The sequence below is a fragment of the Lissotriton vulgaris genome, chromosome 4_1, assembly GCF_964263255.1.
Source record: "Lissotriton vulgaris chromosome 4_1, aLisVul1.2, whole genome shotgun sequence".
Classification (NCBI taxonomy): domain Eukaryota; kingdom Metazoa; phylum Chordata; class Amphibia; order Caudata; family Salamandridae; genus Lissotriton; species Lissotriton vulgaris.
In genome coordinates this window covers 1,905,113,861-1,905,128,018 of record NC_141691.1, presented here as the reverse complement: position 1 = coordinate 1,905,128,018, position 14,158 = coordinate 1,905,113,861, and the positions used below count along the sequence as shown (strand labels likewise).

The 14,158-nt window shown below is 49.3% G+C and overlaps 1 protein-coding gene across 2 annotated transcripts in view; it reads left to right on the top strand.

The window, feature by feature from the left end:
• Positions 1–1,783: 1,783 nt before the first annotated feature.
• Positions 1,784–14,158, top strand: part of TMEM71 (transmembrane protein 71) — a 221,822-nt gene continuing 209,447 nt past the window's right edge. For both annotated transcript variants that reach the window (XM_086966232.1, XM_086966230.1), the window contains exon 1: positions 1,784–2,311. The gene's annotated coding sequence lies outside the window, so the exon portion shown is untranslated. The remainder of the gene's footprint in view (positions 2,312–14,158) is intronic.

The window sequence follows — 14,158 nt, the reverse complement described above, 5'->3', positions numbered from 1 at the left end:
ATGGACATAAGAGCGGAAAGACATGTGAGAGAGTGCCTGAGGTGCCAGGGCGCGGACAAAACGCTGAAACCATTGCGCCCTGCCCTGGGAAAGATTGATCCTCCACAAAACCCGTGGGAGGAACTGTCCATCGACATTTTAGGGCCAGTGCTGAATGCACAAGGTATACAGAAATACATTTGTGTAATGGTGGATCGTTATTCGAAATGGCCGGAAGTAAAGATCGAAGAAACAATGGACACTGAGAAAATAGTGAGCTTCATGGCGGAGACCTTCGTGAGAGAGGGCATCCCTAAGTGTGTCCTTAGTGACAATGGGCCCCAATTCCGCTCTGACAGATGGAACCAATTTATGCAAAGAAATGGAATAGCGTCTAAACACACATCCATATATCACCCAGCGGGGAATGGGTTGGTGGAGCGCTTCAATAGAGTGGTGATGGGCTCGATACAAGCGGCTATTGCAGACAACAAAGACTGGGAGGCGGAGATATGGCACATGGTGTGGGCGTATCGGATAACTCCCACGAACACTGGCTATAGCCCTTTCCAGATATTAAGAGGCCGGGAGCCGTTCACCCAAGACAACAGGATATGGAAGGACAGAGTTATTAAGAGTGAGTGGTCACCGGCAGTGGTGCAAGCCAATCTGAAGAAGGCACAAGCAGTGTATACCAAACACTATGATGCGAGGAGGAATGTAAAAGACACTGCCCTCGAAAAGGGGGAATGGGTGAGAGTAAGATTGCCCACTCTGCAGAAAAAAGGGGAAAGTAAGTACAGCAGGCCCCTGAGAGTTGTGGAAATCAAGGGCCGGGCGGCTTTGCTGAGCGATGGAAACGTGTGGTCGCAGGATCGCATGGCCAGGTGCAATAAAATACTCAACTGGAGAAGCAGAGCCAACATGGAAGAGAGTGAGAGCAACAGTGACCACTCCAGTGACTATGGAGGCGAAGGCCCGGACTTAGGAGAAAGTAGTAACGAAGATCAAGAGGCAAGTGCAGAGTGTCAGCCGGAGGAAGACAGCAGTCGGAGCGTGCCTGGCGCGGCTGCGCTAGAGAGTGGACAGAGTGAAGAAGCAACGACTGCCAGTCCCCCGGTAAGACTGACGAGAAGGGGCAGGGCGGTGGTCCCACCAGTGAGGTTCAGAGACTACGATATGAGTCAGGACTTGTTCACATAACTCTTTGGAAAAAAGGGAGATATGTAGTGAGCGCGCTAGCACGGTACGTCACGTGGCTACGTGACGTACGTTGACGTAGAGGCGCGGCAGGCGTAGCGCGGCATTCAGAGCGCGAGCAGGCTGGGCGCCGGACATGCTTTGCGCTCCTTGTATCTATGTACCTGAATAAAGAGGTTGGTACCACCATCCGACTCCGAAAGTTATTGGGGGGAGAAAGAGCATCATTACATTTTGCTCTACCAAATGGAGTAAACGCCTCAGTAGAGACAAACTTGAGCTGTTCTAATCCAGCCAGTAACTAGATTCTTTCTCACGGGCAGACATCTGATTGGTCAAAGCCTCGTCTATTTTCAAACGTCATCAATGTAAGAAGCATCCTCGGCGGCCTTCTTCCCATTGGCTAGTAACGCCTTTAGCTTATGGCATTATTCTGAGCTGTCGCTTGTTATCCAGACGGTTTCTGCTAAATCGAGTAGCTACAACTGGCTGGTGGCCAACAACAACCTCCTGCTGTGTGTGCAGTCTGTGGGATGAAACCCCTGCAGGAAGGGATTCTGTGGTGCAGACTGCAGCCACAGACCGACGAGGGAACCGACCCAAAGTCTGAAGAAAGTCCTGCCAGGGGGGCGCGTTTGAATAAAAACACACTTTATCAAAGCCTGTCTGACTCTTTATCTCTCGGCGGGTGATGCTTCGGTGTGCCCTGCTCTCGGAGGGTTGCACTTCAGAAACAAACCCTTGAGAGCCGAGGCTGTTGCTGCAACAGGAAGCGTGACCTCATGGGCTCCGGGGCCTCCTATCGCACTGGCGGCTTTTGAAAGGAAACAAGAGGCTGCAGAGGGAGCTGGCTGCGGGTCTCAGGCCCTCCGAGCTCAGCTGGCCGGTGCACGGGACAGCATCGCTACAGCCAGACATTTGAGTCAGTCCAGGGCAGCTTCGAGAGGACATTAGCAGGAAGCCTGCGCACAGAGAGTGTCTCGAGCGAGGTCGCAGCCCTGAGAGCGTTCTTAGCTTCAGTCTGATGAAGGGACCCGCTGGGTTACAAACAGGCTTGCACTCTTTCCGGGCGGAAGTGCAACTGTCAATAATCCACATCACCTGAAAGACGTGACTGGAGATTCAACCAAAGGTAACGTCGTGTGGCAACAAAGTTCACTGTCACTGACTGGTGCTTGCATTTAGGAATGTCTCAAACTTTTAACTGCTAGGGAGAAAGTTAACTCTGCTGTTTGTCTTTCCTGCAGGAGCCCAACCCACTGAGTTATTTCGAGCATCCTTATTAGCAGTAGAATAGAGGTCCCTGCCGACACCCTTGTGGGATTGAGCGCACCCCTGCCAGGTGGTACCCTATCACTAATATGCAACCACTCCTACTGCAAAGTAGCAATAGGACAAACTATTTTTAAGTTGTGGCTGTTCAAGGTGATTGATTCATGGAGCTACCTGCTGTTATACTCTTATCCGGGGCAGTGGGGGACCTCAAAGGAAGAGCAGCCTATGTAATTAAGTGTGTGGCTGAAACATAAAGGGGCAGATTTACATACCCCTTGCGCCACTTTAGCGTCATTTTTATCATGGGAAAAGTGACGTAAGGGTGGCGTAAGTACATTTCTGTGGTTCCCCTGGTGTGCCACCTCACCGGTATTTGCGTTCCTCTCTGAGCTTTCTGTGATTGCATCCAGAAATATAACACAACATATAACATACACCGAAAACACAGCCTGGACTATTGGCTTTGTCAATGGTTGTTAGCTGTTTAAGATGAACGAGTAACAACAATGATCTTGTTGTAAACTATTAATATTTAAAATGTTTCCATTTTGAAATTGTGACGCTGTGAATTAAACTTTACTGACGCCAGTGGAAGGGGTAGTGGTCTTCAGAGTGTTTCAATTGCTGCTGTTATATCCTGTTATATTCACTCTGTTAGACATATATGCATGGACGTCATTTAGGGATTGCAGCTGCGACCCCTGGCACTATCTCTGCGACCCTGGGTCACAGATGTGGCAAAATCATTGACATGGCAGCTGCCCTTATGGACATTGGTTGGGGCTCCACTTTCCTTATTTTCTGTCAACTTTTTCATTACACTAATAGTGAATAATATACTCTTCACTATTAGTGTAATAAAAAAATGGAGTACAATTAGCTGGAATATGACACTCCCTGTCAGCTGAGGTATGCAAAAAATGCCCTTAAATGTATGTTGCGTGAATGCTTGTGGGTGAGTGGGTTCATGTGAGAGACGGTACGTGTATGTGTATGTGTAAGAATACGTGTATGTGTATGTGTAAGAATACGTGTATGTGTATGTGTAAGAATGTGTGTGCGAGTGAAAGTAATCATCAAATGGCTTGTGTGCTGTGTCACCTCTGCTACCCTGGCTTTTTGGTCGATTGAAGTTCAGGCATGTACGTGTTTTTTCTCTCCACATCTAGTTTCAGTGTATCTCAACATCATCACTTTCGTCTTCAGCACACTCTTTTCACTTTCTCCTAATTATACTTCCTGGCATCTCCTTCACTTCAGCTTTCTCCAAACAAATCACCCACTCAACTGTAAGCCTCACATTTTCTTTTGATTTTAACTTGTCAGTATTTTGACAACTGTGTACATCCTTCCCACCTATTTGCAAAGAATCACAATTGCAACTGGAATACGTGACCATTGCTCTGTGTGTTCTGCAGAGGGGCCAAAGATTGAATGACAGTGTATTTGAATACCTTTTTGACTGACAGACAGGCACTGTGAGAAACGCACACTGCCTTCAGCCTCAACTCCAGGGCTCTCAATCGAGGTCCGTTACAAACACCCGAAGGTGACTCAGTTCAAAAGATGCACTTTTCAATATTAATATGCAACATGAAAAAATACAGAAACACAGAATCCTGGATATAGCTAATACTCTTGAGGAATGCAAAAGTGAAACATAAACAGAGCTAAATCGCTGATGTTTTTTATATTCCATTGTTCAGAAACCCTCCAATATTTTTGTCACTAAAGTTAAGGACATTAATATAGGGTCTGGTTGTTTCAATGTCTGTTTTTAATTACTACTGTGTTTGAGGTTCCGAGAGACCCAGCTTACTTAAATCCATTCTCTTACCTGGTGGCTCCACTTCACAGCAGGAAGGGGCTAGGCTTGCCTCCCACAGAGTGCGTTAAATGGGCAGGTACTAAGGGGCAGATTTGAAAGCCATTTTTGCATAATTTTTCCTGTGTTAAAAATTATGCAAATGTGGCCCAAGAGGCTTGTAAATCTGCCCTTGAGTACCTGCATTTTTTTAGTTTGAAAGGGAGAGTACCAGCACATCTCAGGAGTAAGCAGGTATTGTAACTTGTGAGTACCTGCACTTCTGTATCTGCATGTCAAATACTGGTCACACCTTCCCTTCCTCTCGGGCACTAGTGCAAGCCTGATCACTATCATCAACGCAGCACTAAAAAGCTCGTGTTGTATTGAAACTGCAAGTTTGAGAAACAGGCAAACGCCCTAGACCTCCTTGTGAAGGCCTGTATGTAGGAGGTGAGGCGGCCATCTGCAGAGAAGGCAGGGAGCCTAAATGCGGCTTAAGGTTGTTAGAATAGTGTGCAGAGATTAGCAGGTTTTACCTCAGCAGTGCCATCTGTCACTGGGATAAATGAGTGGCTGAAAGAGCCCTGCAGAATGTAAATATTTACTTGTTGTGATTTACAAGGATGCGGTTGGTGCAGCTGCACACGTGACAGTAGGCCATATGATGGACGGAGACATACCCTGGATATTCCATGACGTCAGTGTGAGTTGGTAACCGTACTTAAGATACTTTCTATAAATTCCACTGTGAATTTACCTGACTTCAAACGCTAATCTTCATTTAATTATTCATCCCGGGCGGGCTGATCTATTGGCAGCTGATAGTTACTGTGTCTAACTTAAAAGACGAAAGGGATGATGCTGAGGTATGCTGATAGACGAGACGTAGAGAGAAAATCTGTGTTTAACTTAAAAGTCACATACTGCAACCGTGGCCCAAAAGTCGACATTGTACCTTTCACTTGTGAAAAACACACCTTTTCTATACAGAAAGGCGAACCACAGTTTATTGTGTGGTGAGCTCTACAAAAATATTGTCATTTGCATATTACCTATCCATCAATCTCTTTAGCTAGGTATTTCAGCCGGCCGATCTTCCCTCCGAAGAGAACTAAAGGAGAATTTTGTACTTCCTCCACAAATTGAAAGATTTCCTTGAAGCACCTACCTCTAAAGTTGGATTTGGTGGAGCTGGTGGCTGTCTCTATTTTTTCTTGTTGTTGTTGCATGGCAACTGAAGGCCCCTTGAATGTTCTGTCCTCTGCCAGCTGAAGGCGTTGAGCACTTTCCAGATAGGAGTGACGGAATTCTCTGCAGTGCTGCTAATCTAAAGTGCCTCTGAAGCTGGCATGCTTACGTCAGCTAGAGCAAGGATTTAAGGCAACGACTGCACAATATAATAATCAGAGTACTGTGCACTCCAAACAGGATTTTCTTGCCCTGCTGTATGGCACTATTGGTATTGTGAGGCATCGACCTCAAGGATAAATGTAGGAAGATCCTTGATAGTAGGTTCTTGTGCAACATCTCATCCCCGGCCAGTTGAAAAGAGGCAGCTTTGCCATAAGTACTGTCTGCACCAAAACACCCCCTCTTACCTTGCAATCAAACTACACAAAGCAGGGTGCTCCAGGTCCCTGAGTAGCACAAACTCCCTTGTCCTGATCCCTCCCAGACTCAAATGTCAAAAGACCCAATCCCGTGCATTCTCTGGCAATGCTCCTACGATTTGGAATTCTCTCCCCAAGGATCTTCGCTGCAATCCCTCTTACCCTCTCTTCAAAAAAGAACTCAAAGTACTTCTTCTCAACAAATATTGGGGTATTTATTTATTTATTTATTATTACATTTCTTAAGCGCACAGCTACCCGTAGGTTTCCCGGCGCTGAGAGTAATCGCAGTATGCAAAAGTGTGGGAGGGTCCAGTCAGCAATTTTACAGATCGAAAAGCCAGGTCTTAATTCCCTTGCGGAAGGTAAGGAAGCACTTTTCAGAGCGCAGAGGGGGAGGTAGAGAGTTCCAAAGAGAGGGAGCCAGGAAGGAAAAGGAGCGCCCTCCCATTTTTGCTCTCTTGATGCGCGGAATCCGGAACTTGTTCTGGGTAGAGGACCTGAGCGTACGTGGTGGGAGATAGTGCTGAACCAGGGCAGATAAGTAGCGAGGAGCTTTTCCGGACATTATTTTATGCATGAAGCATAGTGCCTTAAATTTGACCCTACTCTCGATCTTCAGCCAATGTAATTTACGCATATGGGACGAGGCTGAGGATCTAGCGGGTAGATTACAAATAAGGCGAACAGCCATATTTTGTACTACCTGGTACTTCTTCGTTACCTCCTTACAGGCACCCAAAAGTAAGATGTTGCCATAGTCCAGGCGAGAGATGACAAGAGCCTGGACTACAGTTCTCAGGGTGTCGGAAGGCAGCATCCACGAGATTTTCCTAAGCCACCTGATGATGGTGGTGCAGGTGGCGGAAACTTTCACGACGTGCTGCCTGAAGGACAATTGGTTGTCCAGGAGGATACCAAGATTGCGAGCAGAAGAGGTTGGGGTAGGGAGAGGGCCCATCTCCGGAGGCCAATGTTGTGGGCCCCAGAGTGGAGTGTCATGGCCAAACAGGAGAAGCTCAGTTTTTTCCCCGTTTAATTTTAATTTGTGCTCCAACATCCATGCCGAGATCTGTGTAAGACCAGCTTGAAGAGAGGAGAAGGGGAGATGCTTATTAGTAGAAAGGGAGTAGATGACCTGAGTGTCATCAGCGTAGGAGTAAATAGAGAGACCTGCCTGTTCCGCCAAAAAAGCAAGAGGTCTCACATATAAATTAAAAAACAAGGGGCTGAGAATAGAACCTTGGGGAACACCGTGATTGGAAGGAAAAGTAGAGGAGTCAGAAGTAGAGGAGAAAACTTGAAACGTGCGATTAGACAGAAAATCAGAGATCCAGGCCAGGGCGGTGCCATCGATACCCACCTCTCTCAGGGTGGACAATAGGATGGGATGGGAGACGGTGTCAAATGCGGCACTCAGATCCAATAAAATGAGTGCCACGGTCTCCCCGTTGTCCACCCTTTGCCTGATGGATTCTGACACGCCAAGGAGAGTGGTTTCGGTCGAGAAACCAGCCCTGAATGTTACTAACTCTGAACATGTTCACTCTTTTCTCTTCTCTTGTCCACTCCTCTCCCCAACCCGTCTCAATCTTTTTATATTCTCACTCCCCCTCTCTACACCCCCTTCTCTCTCTTAACTTTCAATATTCATCTTCCCCTTAATGTTATCTCTCTGTTTCTTTGTCCCCTTAGCTCTTCTGAATGCAACACTATATTGTGATTTGTTTGCACAATGCTAATGTTATCTTATTATGTTCACCTTCCTTGTAAAGCGCTCTGATACTCTTGGGTCCAGCAGCGCTATATAAAACCTTTGAAATAAAATACATAAATAAAATAAATAAATTGCAGCATTGTGAGGGGCAGTGGAAATCATGGAATTCTGGCCCAGAATAGTGTCCTATGCATCATCAATAATCAGGGACATATACTGGTCATAAGGCTTCTTTTGAGAACAAAGCATGTTCAGCATCAGCTGCAGTGACCCCCTACTGATGTTACTTATGAAGATTAGTGGGGGAGGGGCGTGGCCTAGCCGCCAACCGTGATGGCTGCGTAGGCTGGCAGCTCCGCCGTAGCCCGTCCTTTCTACTTCATCTGTGGCAGCGCCGACGGGTGTCTTGCTGCAGGAATGACCCCGAGAGGCGAGTAAGAGGGGGAGGACTGCGGCGGCTGCAGCTTCAGACCGCACACTACCTGTGGAGCGAAGCGGCGCCGTGTGGAGAGAGATGCCGCATGGTTGGGCCTGTGCCGGGAGCTAAAGCCGGGGCCTTGCGTGATGCTTCCGACATGGCTGGGACGTGAGCTGTACCGCGTCAGAGGGCCTGCATAGCTGTCCGTGGATGGGCGGTAAGCGGCTGCGGGGGTCATTGGCTCCCTAGTCATTGAGGCTGTGTGCAGGCTACGGTGGTGGCCTCGAGGAGTTGGAGGCCGCGAGTGTGTCGGCGGACCGGCGCTGGCCGAAGCCCTACCTCACTGATGTACCTGGAGACCCCCCACCTGTGTTAGATCCCTGGCGTCTGACAGCGGTTGCCCTGCCTGCCATAGGTACCCTTCCTGCGGGGTCCTCCACCTGAGCCCCCATTGATGCCCTACTCCTCTGCTGCCTGGAGCCAAAATCACCAGTGCCTTGCCCTGTGTTTGGGCCTGTGTGGATGCCCCTGCACCTTCTGGTCTGGCACTGCATTTAGCTTACTTTTGGCGCCTGTGCTCGTTTGGGGGTGCTCCCAGCTGGACCTTCATTCTTCCCCCGCTGGAGACCACTCTGGGTGCTGCAAGGCTTCCTGCTGACTAGCTGCAGCCCCGCCTTGCCTTGTTTTCTACATATTTGGGACTGCTGTGACCGGTGACTACCTACGGGGGCTGTTTCACTGCGCTGCTTCTTGCTACCTCTACTTACGCTGCGCAGCCAGTATAGGGGGTATGGGTCGTAAGAGCACACTTCCTTTCAAAGCTTCGGGGCCTTGCACGGCGGCGCAGTAATCTCCCATGGCGGAGGGCGGCGAGGTTCCTGCGACAGCGGCGACGGGGACGGAGGGCCTCCTGGCTGAGCTGCGGGCAGGATTCAAGGCCCAGGACACCAGATTTGATGCCCTTGACCAACGCCTAGATGCGATGGGGGCCCGTTTAGACAATCATGAGGGGCGTCTGACGGTGGCGGAAAGTAGGATCTCCGACCTGGAGGATGGGGCGGCCCAAATGGCCAAAAAGTATGAGAGGATGGAGAGGCTCCTTAAAACAGTAGCAATGAAGAACGAGGATTTGAAGGCCCGGGGGCGCAGAAATAATATCCATATTACGGGAGTGGCCGAGTCGACCAACACAGGCAGGTTGGACCGATTTGTTGAAAAACTCCTCACTGACCTCTTTGGCAGGGACTCATTCACCGAAACATTTGTAGTGGAACGTGCGCACCGCATCCAGGGGCCTCGACCGAATCCGGGGTGTCCTCCATGCCCGATTATAGCACGTCTTTTGAATTTCAGGGACAGGGATGCTGCTTTGCGGTTGGCTAGGGATAAGGGGCAACTGAACTGGCAGGGCTCCGCCATCTCCCTTTTCCCTGATTTCACAGCGATGGTGCAGGAGGTGCGCAGGAAATATGCTGGGGTTAAGGCTGCACTGCAGAAACTTGGCCTGTGCTACGGAATGCTGTACCCTGCGCGTCTAAAGGTGGATGTGGATGGACGGTCACGGGTTTTCGACACCCTCCATGAAGCTCAGGAGTTTTGTCACCAATACTCAAATGCTGCAAAGAAGAACTCTGGCGCTCTGGACATTCCGGATTCAGGAGCGAGTGCTGATCTTTTTGGAACCAGTTAGCTCTGTGTGTTGTGCTTCTCTATTGTAATTGCTGACACTGCTCACCACGTTATGTGTGTGTTTCTTTCATTTTTTTCCTTCTTATTGCAGCTCTCCACAGTGGCGCCTCAATGGCACCGCGGGCTGTGCCGCCACAGAGGTGCGAAGATGTTGCTCTGTTATGCTATGGTATGGGGTTACGACGGGGTGTTGATACCTCCCTTGTGCCGATGCACATTTGTTTGGTTTTTTGGGGGCTCATTGTTGGGGTTTTCAGTTTGCTGTCACATCTTGGAGTTCTAATGTGGGATTGGGTTTTCCCCCCACGTTTGGTGGGGCGGGTGGGTAGGGGGGTGGGAGGGGTTTGGGTAAGTTGGTCGAATTTGTGTACTATTTGTGGTATTGTGTGCATTTTGTGGTTTAGCATGCCTATTATGCGTATAGAGCTGTCAATTATTTTCTTTGTACTAGATTATGGCTAGGAATGTTCTGGCGGAAGCTGATGTGTCTCTGTTGTCTTGGAATGTTCGGGGTCTTAATAACGCTCGCAAGTGTAAGCTAGTAACAAGCTACTTACAGCACCACCAGGTAGACGTCGCCTTCCTGCAAGAGACTCACCTGTCTAAATCTGCTACCCCATTAGTTGCTGCAGCCTGGGGGTCTCATAGATACTTTGCGGGTTATAGCTCCTATGCCCGAGGTGTGGCTGTGCTAATTCACAAGAGATTGCCCTTTCATGAGGAGGAGGTATGCAGGGATGAGGGCTGGAGATACGTGTTGGTTAAGGGATATATGCTGGAACACTCCGTACTCTTTGTTAATGTTTATGCCCGAACGTAGAGGACCCTGAGCTTTTTAACAATCTTCACATGGGGGCTGAGTGTGTCTATTTAGGAGGTGATTTTAACTTGACACAACCCGGAGCTGGATAGTACTTCACACACTACAGTCACTAAACCACGCACGCGGCACGCTTTGTGGGGTGTCCTCGAACAATTGGATCTGGTAGATGCCTGGCGCCACCACTCTGGCAGCGACTTAGGATACACGCACTACTCTGCACCCCACAATACTTGGACTTGCATCGATTATTGGTGCCTCTCGGCAGCCTCGTTACTGTGGCTTAGTGATGTGAAGCATTTGCCGAGTACATTGTCTGACCATTCTCCGGTACTAGTACAGTTGCGTATTCCTAGGGCTGGGGGGTGGAGCGCATTTGGTGGTTTCCGGACATGGCCCTACAAGGCTCTGTTTTGGCAACTGAATTGGGGGAAGCTATCGTGGAATATTTCCAACTGAACGTGGGTACCGTTGACACCAAGGCCACCCTCTGGGAGGCATTTAAGGCATACGCTAGGGGTATTTGTATCTCCAAACAAGCTGGTGTGCTCCGGTCACTTCGCCTCACACTTGCGCATGTAGAGACCAAACTACGGGACCTCGACGGTAGCTCACACGCACCAGACTCCTCTGATGCGCTTAGTCATGCTTCTCTGCTGGCCGAGTTCAATGAAGCTGCGGATAGAGAGGCCAACTTTCTGGGTAAATACTCCATAGCTCGTAGGGAGAACGGCCTGGTAGGACACTGGCACGGCTGATGCGATACACTCGCAGACCCACGTACATAGCAGCATTGACTGGGGACTCCGGAGAGCGGATAACTGGGAATGTGGGGGTGTTGCGCGAGGTGCTGAAATATTGTATGGAATTATACACCTCTAGGGCTGATTCGACCCTGGAGGATTGCCAGGAGTACCTCAACACCTCAATGAGATTTCCCTCTCCTGGTTGGGCAAGGTGCATCAGGAGTTCCTAGCTACGCCCGTTACGGAGGGTGAGATCTCGGACGCCATTGATGCGCTGGATGGCGCTAAGGTGCCTGGGTTGGACGGTTTTACTGGCTGTTTCTATAAAAAGTATAAAGATCTGTTAGTCCCTCATCTTATAGACGTTTTCCAGGAGGCAGTAGATAAGGGGATACTTCCGCCCACTCTTAGGGAAGGAGTCATAATTTTAATACCCAAACCCAGTAAAGACCATCTGAAATGCTCCTCATACAGGCCCCTGTCACTACCGAACTTTGACAATAAGATTTTCGCTAAAGCAATTGCCATTAGGCTTGCATTGATTATTGAGCATCACATTTATCGGCTGCAGCGATGTTGTTGGATGCTGAGAAGGCGTTCGATTCACTGGAATGGCCGTTCCTATATACCACCATGCGCTCCCTGGGGATCCCTGAGCGGTTTTTGGCGGTGGTTAGACTGTTGTATACCCAGCTGACGGCCTGCATTCGCCTCAATGGCACACGGACTAGGGCATTCCCACTTACCCGCGGGACGCGGCAGGGATGCCCCCTGTCCCCCCTTCTTTTATACTGGCGCTAGACCCGCTGGTGCACCATTTACAGAGTAAACACAGCCACCATGGCTTACAATTCAAGACGGGACCGATGTTGCTCACACTTTATGCCGACCACATTATATTATATGTGCGGCGCCCTGATGACAATTTACAACCTCTGCTTGGCGAGGTTACTAGATATGGCACCTTGTCCGGTTTACAAATTAATTGGGGTAAATCAGAGGTGTTTCCACTGACTGATGCGGTTTGCGCCAGGACCAGGGACTACCCATTAACTTGGTGCGATGACTCGGTCAAGTACCTAGCTGTCCATATCCATAGGGACTGGGACCGTGTCTTACAGTTGAACTATGGCCCGGCGGTCGAGGGGCTCGAGAGCAAAGTGGGGCTGTGGTTTCGACTCCCCCTGTCCATGGCAGGCCGCATAGCCTTAATAAAAATGGTGGTGTTGCCACAGTATTTTAATTTTTTTACGAACATCCCAATCCCTCTCCATAACGTTTTTTTTCTAGACTACGCACTTTGCTTGGGAAGTTGGTGTGGGGTGGGAAACAGCCTCGAGTTGGATGGGACACTTTGGTGCAACCATACGAGACAGGTGGATTTGGCGTCCCGAACTTGCAAATCTACTATTTGGTTGCCCAGGCCAGTTTCGCTCGGCACTGGCATAACACGGATATCCGGATTCCGTACTATTGGTCTGAGGCGAATTTGGCACTTCCGGACCCGCTTTATGCACTGCTGCCGCGCGGTTTCCTTCGGGATCCGCGTGATATTCAAACGCTGTCCACCACGAGTTGGGCTTGGCACAAGCTGGCGAAGGTAACTAGCATGAATATCCTGTACTTTCATGCACTTCCCCTGGCCGGTAACAGCTGGATACCTATCCTGCAAGAAGCGCTAGTCAAGCGCACACTATCTAAACTCCGGCTGCGCACCTTTGGGGACTTGTTCCCTGGGGGGCACATATTCTCGCGCACGGAGGATCCTCGGTTCCGGGATGCTACAAATTTAGACCATTTTGTGCTCATGCGTGTGCAAAGGGCGCTCCGTGCCTGTATTGAGAGCTACCCATTGGCTCCCACTGAGTTTCCTCTTCTGATGAAGTCATTAGTGGAGGTGATGGGAACCACTTGGTTGCTAGACTGTATAAAGGGGCGATAGGATTGCTACCAAGTAGAGACACGGCGGTGAGGGCTGCCTGGGAGGGCGATCTTGGACATCCCTTAACTGATCTTCAATGGTGCCATTGCTGTGAGCAAACACGGAGAATATCCCCGAACCATCGTCATAAATTGCTGCATTTCAAGTTTCTGCGGCATCTTTATTTCACCCTCGCAAACTACACCGCATTGACCCAGCGCTGTCTGACACCTGCCCGAAGTGTAAAACCCCGCAGGTGGACTTTGCACACATGACATGGACATGTCCCAAATTGGAGGTTTATTGGACTTCCATTTTTAGTGAGCTGTCTAAGATGGTTGACTTAGACATAGTACCATCACCTCTCCTTGCCCTATTGGGGTACGTCCACGACCTCTCCAAGTCCCGGCGTCGTTTTGTAGTGATAGCGCTCTTGTTAGCCAAAGGTGAGGTGGCCCTTAAGTGGGCGGGTAAAGTTAGCCCACACTTCATGCATGGTTGCACAGCATGACATATTGCAACACCACCAGCGATACATATGCTCAAATGCAGCCGCCTGCTTCTAGACCGTTGGACATTTGGCAACCCTTGCTCGCATATATACAGCGCTCACAGGAGCCTAACGACACACCATCACAGACACCGCAGGTGTCATAGGTTCAAGGGACATACTTGATACTGCATTCTGATGTTAATTATGATGCATAGCTCTGCTGTGTTTGTTGGTAGTCACTGTGTGTTTATGGCACTGATTATGAGGTCACATCGACAGTGTTGAAGTGGCTGCGTCTTACAGGTCATCTGTTATACATGCGCTAGCCAGTGGAAACACATCTACTGTGTGCTCTGTATCTTCCATGTTCCCAAGGATTGTATATGTCATGATTTGAACTGACTGTCTTTTCTCGTTTTTTGTTTTTAGTTCTGTATGTTGTTTTTTTTTTGGGGGGGGGGGCGGGGGGGGGGGGGGGAATGC